This window comes from Rhamphochromis longiceps, linkage group LG16 (genome assembly GCF_057381845.1).
Source record: "Rhamphochromis longiceps isolate RC_006_pf linkage group LG16, R_longiceps_female_GT1.1, whole genome shotgun sequence".
NCBI lineage: Eukaryota > Metazoa > Chordata > Actinopteri > Cichliformes > Cichlidae > Rhamphochromis > Rhamphochromis longiceps.
Genome location: NC_140572.1, coordinates 8027886 through 8035112, shown reverse-complemented (window position 1 = coordinate 8035112; position 7227 = coordinate 8027886). Strand labels below are relative to the sequence as shown.

The window sequence follows — 7227 nt, the reverse complement described above, 5'->3', positions numbered from 1 at the left end:
AACTGGTTTGAAACTGGTTACTTTTTAATTTTAGATTTCATTTTATGTACTTAATGTGAACTCTGCATGGTAGGCTGCATGGTGAGGCTCAGATAAGATAAAATAAGGACTTCATGATTCTTCTTAGGTAAATTCACTTGTCACAGCAGCAATAATAAGTGATTAAAACGGACACAAGAGTAGAAAAAAAAGAAAAGCAAAAAATACGAATAAAAAACCTAAGATAAAAGTGAATTACACAGACAAAATCCAGATTTGGCATTTGCAAATTAAGGATTACTGGTTGTTCAAACAATTAAGACTATTTACTTGAGCAAACATGCAGTTGAGGATTTTTAGTAGATCAGACACACTCTACTGTATTAGAGAAAAGACAGTTAGTTACATGGAAGATGGAAGTTTTGGTTAATCAGATCCAGTAAAGCTCCTGAAGTATATTACCGATCTGTTAAAATGTTACTCTTCAAACTTGTGCCCTCAAATTATATAACCAGAAATAATTTATATTTTCTTTGAACTAGTGGAAAGGAGAGGGAATGGGGTCTTTCAAGCAGTCACACTTCAACTGTGAAACTCCCTTGTCCTTATGGTGTATTGACACTATTGAAACTTTTCAAAACCAGTCTAATGTTAGAAGAGCTTTTAGGTAAACTGTTATTCTTCTTCTTATCATTATTATATTTTTATTAATTATATTTTTATTATGATGTTGATTTGGGTGACACTTTTTGATAAATATTATATATTACTTTTTAAAACATATTAACCATCCCTATGCTTAAAAAACTTTTAAAAATAAAATTGTTCTTTTAAACTTGTGCATTGTTTGACTTTTAAAATTTTTGTATCAGGTGTAAAACGACTTTTTAAATAAAGTTGTTTTTAATGTGAGCAGCTCCTATTGGCTCGTTTAAAAAGAGGGAGGAGCAGATTGCACCGCCTAGCGTCTAGTCTTCGCGGTCTTTCGTCTGTTGCGCCTTTTCTCTCCCTGGTGTTTAAGAACGTGGAGGACAAAAGGATACCAAAGAATCGAAAACTATGACAAAGGTAAATACTTAAAGTTTGATACGTTTTCATCAATGGTTATTTTAGTAACTTTCTATAGTCGTCCTAAACGGTATAAGGGGGAGAAGCATAACATCTTTAGCTAGCAGGTAGAACTGGGTTAATTTGCTGCATTGTCTTTGGCAAACATAATTTAAAGTTAATTAAAAAACTCTTACTGCCTATATTCTACTCAATAAAGTTAATCTTATCTTATTCTGTTTTCATTGCACCATTCTCTCTATACAGTTTTTGAATTTACACACTATAACGTACACGGCAGTTTTTTTCTGTGCTTCTGCAACTGTTTCTTGGGTTTTCCTATAAGGTTTTTGTAATTAATTTAAAAAATTTATATTATTTTTTTGGCTTTAGTGGATTCCTGCTCAGCTAACTCGGCCATTATGCACTACCCAGTAAACAAAATGGCTGAACAGTATCTTAAATGTCTGAACATGAGCTAGTCATACCATGTTACGTAATATTCATGTGCAGTGTAGCAAGGTGATTGTTTAAATTACAGGAGTAGATGCCTGCAGCTGAAACGGTTTTCTGATCTGAATACGGTAATGTTACCAGATATGCATTGTACTATGGGAAAACGGTGGTGGATCAGTGTGTAAAAAGCCCCCAAAAGAAACACACAGCGTCTTTAGCTCAAACACTGTCTGATCACTCTCTTAGATACTGTGCTGTTCCATCTAGTTATTGGTTACTGAGAAATGTTAGGTCATTAATTAATTAAGAGAGTGCAGCTGTTCAGATCAGATGGTGAAGTAGGAAAATGCAGAACATGTTATTATAGCTGAATGCTGTGTAAAATACTAGTAATAAATCTAACTCCCATTTATGGCTTTTACTACTGTGGGGCTAAATAAAAAATTACAGACATAATGAAATCTGCTACAATTACAAAGCTTAAGTTTAAAACAATTATTATATATTAAGCATTTTTTTGCTCTTTTTTTTTTAAATTCTTTTTGCTAATAATGGACTCAATTTTATTATCAACTTCAAAGACCTATTAAACTTTTAAACCATTAAATCCAGGAAATTAGATGCCCGTAAATGTACGAGACCCTCTTTATGTCTAGTATCCCCAAATATTTAATAATCCTTTCTAAAAGTACACAAATTTTGTTCTTTTCAATTAAATATTGCATGTTCAATGTATTCTTGAGCAGGTAAAAATTCCACTAAATTAGTTTTTGCATATTTTTAAGTATAATCAAATTTTTATAGTTTGCGAGTACTTTTAATTTGGAGATTTTGCCACTTGATTTGAAGTTTGGATAGTGCTTTATAGTCATTTGTAAATGTTTTGAACTCATCTGGCTTCTTAATAATTTAATAAAAAATTAACAAGCCATGTAATAATTTGAAAACCACTAGGGACCACTTATAAAAAAGTAATTCCTTTTTTACTTAAAGGAATTTAGGATTTATGTCTGTCAAGTCATTTGTTCTGGCATAAGTCACCATTTTGATATATCTTCCTGTGACTTTAAAGTCTGTCAGCTAGTTAGATACATTTTTGCACTGCTAGTGTTTGCTGCTTGAATTAGTCAGTTTATCATATAAACACATGCAGTGCCTTTCAAACTTTTAATTACACTGTTCATTTTGTGCATTAGTAAGAGAATCTTTTATATTGAATTATCCTGGGAAAAAACAAAAATGTTTGTATTTTCTCATGCACTTTCTTTCATTTCCTTATCACGTTTAGATTCTTCAAGATCACAAGCACCATCTTTGACATGTAAGTAACTTTCATATTATTTGTATTACTTATTATTATTATTTTTGAAAAGTGATGGTCTTTGGGGCATCCTTTTTTTTTTTTATTGGTATTAAGTATATATATTTATTTAGGCACAGGAGGCAATGATCTATTTTAAAATTTAACATTTATTTAATTTTCATCTTTTATGCTAACAATAATGCCAACAGTGTTCTCTTCACTTGACCCACAACTCTGACAGTTTTGGTCCTCTGCTCTCCTCACAATTGGCTGATTTCCATCTGAGCTGCTACTGTCAACTGCATTAAACTGATTTTACATTGCCTTGTTATTCTAATCTTTATCTGCGTTTTGGACTCCAAACATTCACACCTGCTGTTAGTAACCAGAGCTCACAAGAGTGTAAGGCGTGTAGTTCAATAAAGTGATCGATGTGTTCACTAGCTGATTTCAATAAACCGGTAACTTATCAAATCCATATTTTATAGGAAGTACATTACTGATAAAAGTGGTAATAAACACGGTAACCAATAAAAATTTAAATTTACTGTTATAAAAAAAAAATACTGCAGTGAGCTCGGTTTTCTAACACCAGGTGTGAACATCTACAGTCTTTAAGCGCTGGTAAAGATTTAAAAATAAAAGCATTCAATAACATAACATTAAACAGTAAATTAGTTTGATGGTGTTGACTGCAGCAGCTCAATGTTAATCAGCTGATGGTGATGGAAGCAGATGAGCGTTTTTCATCATGGTTGTTAGTGATGTGTTGGTCAAAACGAAACGGCTCTTTGAAGTGAACGACACAAGCGTGTTTTTTCTCTCTCTCTCACCCTCTCTCTCGCACTTTTTTTCCGCTTCACTCTGCACGCGAGCCTTGTGCTTTGCGCTGGGAAGAGGGGGGAGGGGCGGTTGTTACACACGCAGTAGCACAGTAACAGAGCAGGAGGGAGAGAGAGAGAAAGAGAGCCAGGGACAACAACGTCACATTACAAAGGTATAGTAATCATCCACAACTATTTTCAATTGCGGATGATAAAGGATTCAGAAAGTTTATTCATGCGGGCCCATATGACAGAGAATGTGCATCTTCTGTTTGTTTTCATATTATAATTTATATTTAATTGTGTTGTGGTTTGCAGTGTTTTGTGTTGTTTCACTTTAAATTTGTTTAAAAGGAAAAAGCTGAAAATTTAAATAGTTAAAAGTTGAAATGTAAATAGTTGGTTTTTTTGTATTATATGATTTATTTATTACATTTTATGTGGAGAGAATAAATAAAAGTATATTTACGGTGGCTGCTAGAGACAAAGCACGTACAAACCCCAAAACACGTAAAAACTCCATAGCACGTACAAACTCCAAAGCACGTACAAAACACAACAGAAGTGCTCCAGGATGCTAGGCACAGTGTTGAGATTTTGTTACCTAGTGGCTACACAAGCCAGGAAGTACCAACGACCGGATTTGGTGTGTGGTAGTAACAGGTAAATGAACAGCTTTTGGAATTTTTTATGAATATATATGAGTGCTTGTGTATAAATACACAAAAAATACACATATGATTTCAATTGTGTAAATTAAGTGATCTAGATAGCTCTGTTTTGGAAGTTCAGTTGACGCTAGAAATGGGTTTTGGAGTTTGTACATGCTTTGTCTCTAGGGGCCACCATATATATTTATATATAAACATATATAAATAAAACCACGTTTCTTTTTTTACATTAGTAATTCCTTTTGTTCATAATTTTATATTGTTGTTAATAATAAATTAATTAAAGCAACAAAACAACCTGAAGAGCCGGTTGGGAGCCGAAAGAGCCGGCTTTCTAAAAAGAGACGAAAATCCCATCACTAGTTGTGTAATATGCTGGTATTGATATGATCAAAAATGAACTGAGTTGTTTCGTATTCTATAGAAATTGTACATCTAATTAATAACAAGGCTTTCTGCTGATGTTATTAATTAAAAATTTATTGTTTTATTTTTAAGCAACAACTTTTTAGCATGCAATCAGTCCATGCTGTACAGGACAGATTTGTAAACTGTGCATACAAAAATAGACTATTTTACAAAATTGCTCTTTCAACAAATGTAAATCACAGCAGATTTTTTTTGTTGTAGGTGCACTGTCACAACTAGAAATGTGGGGGGAAGTCCTCAAAGTTGAAGGCAGAACAGGAAAATACATGGAAATAACAATTTTCCTTTAAATGGTAAATGGCCTGCATTTTTATAGCGCTTTTCTAGTCCCTAAGGACCCCAAAGCGCTTCACACTACATTCAGTCATTCACCCATTCACACACACAATCACACACTGGCGATGGCAAGCTACATTGTAGCCACAGCTGCCCTGGGGCGCACTGACAGAGCACATCAGTAAAGGTCGATCTGGATACTTGATAACTGTTGGTATAGGTATGACATGAATTTGAATCTCCATTATCACAGGTTTTAATTGGGAGGGAACATGCAGATATACAGGAGGACTATAAACAGCAATTCCTATTGCATACAACTGTTTTAGAAAATACCAACAACACTGTTAATTTATCACTTGCTGGTCTATAGACTTTACAGTGTGGATGGATGGAAAATCCATCTGGCTCCACTCTGGCTGAATTGGTGCTACAAACAACTCTGCGCTCGGCTTTCCTGGCTGTGTGTGGATTTATACTTACACATCCAAATTTTGACCCTATTTTTCTTCCTTTCAGCTGATTGGTCAATTTCATGTCAATCACCAATTAAACAATCCAATCAGAGAACATCTCCAGAAGTTGATTCTGTTCATCTGGACGTAGCATTTTCAGTGGGAGAAAATGCTGCAAGCGCTACGTCCAGATGAACAGAATCAACTTTTGGAGATTTACTTACCTGGATGATTGAGCATGCATCAAGACAATCAGAGAACAGATAGGTTTGGCTGTTGGAGGGCTGCATTACGGAGCTTCAGGTCCTGGAAGAATAAATTCCCTTTTACATACCAGACCAGCATTTTTCTTCATTAGCACGAAGGAAAACAGTCTGTGCGTGTCAGAGTTCTGTGGTTTTTGTGTCACAGGGCTTATAATATGTGTAAAAATCTGGCCAGGGACCATCACATCACACTGCTATCATATTTTTCTGTTGCTATCATGTTTCTTTTCTGAGATGTTGTTACTTTTATGACAGATGTAACGAGAAATCTTCCAGAAAGTTAAATTTTTTATTCTAATCAAATATTTGATTCTGATAACAGATAAAGATTTTTTTTTTTTACTTTTGTTCTGCTATTTCATAGTTTATACAAATTTTGGCCAATTCCTATTTATTTTAACCCTTTAGCCCCCAAAAAGTCGCCAGCGACAGGTTTTTTCAAACCTGTCTCGTCAAACCTGAGCTCTGCCAGGGGCCCAACACGCCTGGACTTTTAGAAGAAAAGAGATGTCCGAAAATAAACCACAGGGTCAAATACTTAATTTTGTTCAGTGTTTTAGAGTTATTAATTTGAATTGACTAATTTAAATATTTTATTCATGTACATTTTGATTGCCTTTAGTAAAAATGGCAAAATTTCAATTTCTTTTTTCTTTCTGTTATTAATCCTTGATTACATTCATATAGTATACAGTAGAGGAAAAAACCTACCAGACCTACCAGTTATCCTGCGTAACATTATTGGGGATAAAGGGTTAAGGAAGCGCAATTAATTTTTTTAGTTTAGCTTGTGTTTACTACCATTTTTTTTTTTATCACCACACAGTAAACATTAAGTAATATGTAAAGTGTCCATTTATCCTCCATTCCGGTCCATTATCTTAAGCTTAGGCTGCTGCCCCTCGACCCAATCCGGTACTAAGTAGAGAGGCCCAGACTTCGCTCTCTCCAGGCACTTGGCCCAGCTCTTCCGGGGGAATCCCAAGGCATTCCCAGGCCAGCCGAAAAACATAGTCCCTCCAGCATGTCCTGGGTGTTCTGGGTCTCTTCCTGGTGGGACGTGCCCAAAACACCTCACCAGGGAGGCAACCTAACCAGATGCCAGTATCTAATCTGTCCTTTTTGTATGTTCCCCTCAGGTTGCCATGGTAGCAGATACAGGGGAAACAAGTGTAGACGATGCCACAAGAAGGATGATGAAATTCCTCATATCACCTGAGCTGGCTGTGGAGTACAACATGCTTGGCCGACATGGGGAAAAAAAGTTCAGAGATTTGCGTCTTTTTAATGTTGTATATGGTAAGTTAGTTTCACTTGAGACATTTGAACTTTAGAAAACTAAACTTTTTTAATAAAGTGTTTGAAAGTGTAACTGAGATTGGTTATCATGCAATTTGTATATATTTTTTGAGGCAATAAAGTGAAATAAACATTGTTCTTTGAAAATCATCACCAAATGAAGTAAGCTAAGATTAACTTTACTTTGGCTTGCCCGTTTTTCTTCTTCTTCATTTGCAGAGG

General features: G+C 34.8%; 1 long non-coding RNA gene across 1 annotated transcript; it reads left to right on the top strand.

The window, feature by feature from the left end:
• The first annotated feature begins 808 nt into the window (after positions 1 to 808).
• Positions 809 to 6994, top strand: LOC146650531 (uncharacterized). Its single transcript, XR_014907931.1, has 3 exons — positions 809 to 1047; positions 2771 to 2803; positions 6846 to 6994. It is a non-coding gene; the product is annotated as an uncharacterized LOC146650531 (long non-coding RNA).
• Positions 6995 to 7227: the final 233 nt, after the last annotated feature.